General features: G+C 37.2%; 1 non-coding gene across 1 annotated transcript; it reads right to left on the bottom strand.

Annotated features, from left to right (window-relative positions):
• Positions 1–477: 477 nt before the first annotated feature.
• Positions 478–586, bottom strand: LOC132358018 (U6 spliceosomal RNA). Its single transcript, XR_009500383.1, has one exon. It is a non-coding gene; the product is annotated as a U6 spliceosomal RNA (small nuclear RNA).
• Between the last annotated feature and the right edge of the window lie 1,892 nt (positions 587–2,478).

The following is a 2,478-nucleotide window of genomic DNA, read 5'->3' as shown; positions in this document are numbered from 1 at the left end:
AATTCTGTTTGTCTTTATCCTGTTAATCTGCCTATTATAGGGAGGTCTCAGCCAAGAACCTAGAAAGGTAGAGGGAAAATTATCTTTCCTTCCCCATATATAACAGAGGTCTATTTTAAGTTCAGAAAAAGCTGTCAGAAAGTTAATCTGTCTAGATGTCTGGAAAATGATTATTTTTTAAAATTTATTTTATTGAAGTATAGTTGATTTTACAGTGTTGTGTTAACTTCTACTGTACAGCAAAGTGATTCAGTTATACATATATGCACAGTCTTTTTCATAATTCTTTTCCATTATGGTTTATCACAGGATATTGAATATAGTTCCCTGTGCTCTACAGTAGGACCTTGTTTTCTATCCATTCTATATATAACAGTTTGCATCTGCTAATCCCAAACTGCCAATCCATCCCTCCACCACCCCCCGCTCCTCCTTGGCAACCACAAGTCTGTTCTCTATGTCTGTGAGTCTGTTTCTAAAAATATGGACCGCTTCACGAATTTGCGTGTCATCCTTGTACAGGGAGCCATGCTAATTTTCTTTGTATTGTTCCAATTTTTAGTATATGTGCTGTGGAACCAAGCACTGGAAAATGATTCTTAATCTAAAACAGTATTTCACAAATACTGTGTGGTCCAGTGACCACTTGCACAAGAATCCCCCATACCTATAAAATCCAAATACTGGAGTCTTATCCCCAACCAAAGCAACCAGAATCTTTGGAGGTGGAGTCCAGGAAAGGACATTTTTAAAAGTTGTACTAGGTAAATCATATGTCTGAGTGGTCAAGGTTATGCTTTATTGTGAAAATAAATGAGCTTGAATTGTATTTTTATATTGCATGAGATCTACCCTAAATTTTTACAACACTGGGCAAGATTTTTACTTCAACAATTACCTAATAGATTTGTTTTGCTGCAAGTTGTGACTCATGAGACTGCTCAGACTGTTGGACTTGTCTGCGAGCTAATAATGCAGTGGTTTATTCAATGATTTCCTCATCTGTTTGGATGCTGATGTCTTTTTATCTGTAAGATTGTGCCAGCTGGTTCTGACTAGGAATTATTACATCAAATGCTTTGTTTGTGTACAAATGTCATTATATTAATGGTATTTAGTTGTGTTTATTAGCACTTCATATTTTGTATGTGAACACGTTCTGCGGAATCACTAGTATTTCAAATACTTCAAGTATAATTTGAGTACTTATTAATTTAAAATATGACACTTCTAATAGAGAAAGTATGTTTGCTTTTATTTTGACTCCCAGTACTGAGTCAAGTAGTGGCTTTTATCTTAAACTATTCATTCTGTTGCCTTGAAACAAATAGTCTACCAGGTATTTATCCAGCAAAGATGGGTTTATTTGGGGTCAGCAGAGAATTGTAATTTGAGGTCTGCAACCATGGTGAGCCACCTGCAAGCCCCCACATGGCAAGGGAAGGAGAGGCTTTTTTAAAGGGAGAGTAAACAAAGAGTCCATGGCTTTTCATTGGCTGAGTCCTTGCCTGCAAAGAAGAATTTTTCTTTCTGTTGGGCTCTGCTATCATCACAGGACCAGAGAGTTCCCCTTCCTGTCTACCAACTCTATTTAATTGAGGTTTCTGTTTATTAATATTTTATAATTCGTTCCATGAACTTTTACTGAGCAAATATTAGGGGCTACAAAGAAAAAAGCAGATACAGATTACTCCCTCGAGGAAATTATCGTCCATCTCCCCAACCAGCTTTTAAGCTCCAGGAGGATAGAAACTATGTCATGTTCACCAGCACTTGGCACATTGCCCGATACATTGAGAGTGATCAAGAAACAATTGTTGGATAAGTGGATGAATGTAGTGAAAATTATATAGGTATAAATGATAGTGATCATTTCTTGAATAATGTGGTCTGTGCTTTAAGAGAGACACATATACTAAGCAAGGAAGATTCAAGAAGGATAAAAGTTATTTCAGAGTAGAAGGGCCAGGAAAGATTTTGTATAGAGATAACATATGAACTGGACCTTGAAGGAAAAGGGACCTCTTCTTATCCAATCATTCATTTCTCCTTAAGGAAGGTGATGTGACTTATCTTACTCATGAATTTTGGGGATAAGGAATAGGGTATATATAGATGTTGACTAAAAAAATGCACAACCTAAAAGTTGAGAATTATGTTTTATTTTTTGGACAAAACTGAGGACTTAAGCCCGGGACACAGCCTCTCTGATAGCTCTGAGGGACTGCTCCAAAGAAGTAAGGGAGGAGCCAGGATATATAGGACTTTTTGCAACAAAGACCAGGTAGTTGGAACATCAAAAGATTACTGTTAGAGAAAACCAGACATCTCAGGTTAATGATTTTAGTGCTTTTCTCTGTATAGGAAGATGCAAAAGTCTGGGGTTCATTGAAATCATTCCTTTGATATACACCTCAGCTATCTGGGGCCAGTAAGCTGTGTGTTCTCATCCTGAGTGTCCTCAGGTGCCTCGTTGAG

This window comes from Balaenoptera ricei, chromosome X (assembly GCF_028023285.1).
Source record: "Balaenoptera ricei isolate mBalRic1 chromosome X, mBalRic1.hap2, whole genome shotgun sequence".
NCBI classification, from domain to species: domain Eukaryota; kingdom Metazoa; phylum Chordata; class Mammalia; order Artiodactyla; family Balaenopteridae; genus Balaenoptera; species Balaenoptera ricei.
The sequence above is the reverse complement of the archived record's forward strand: the minus strand, read 5'-3'. Positions and strand labels throughout refer to the sequence as shown.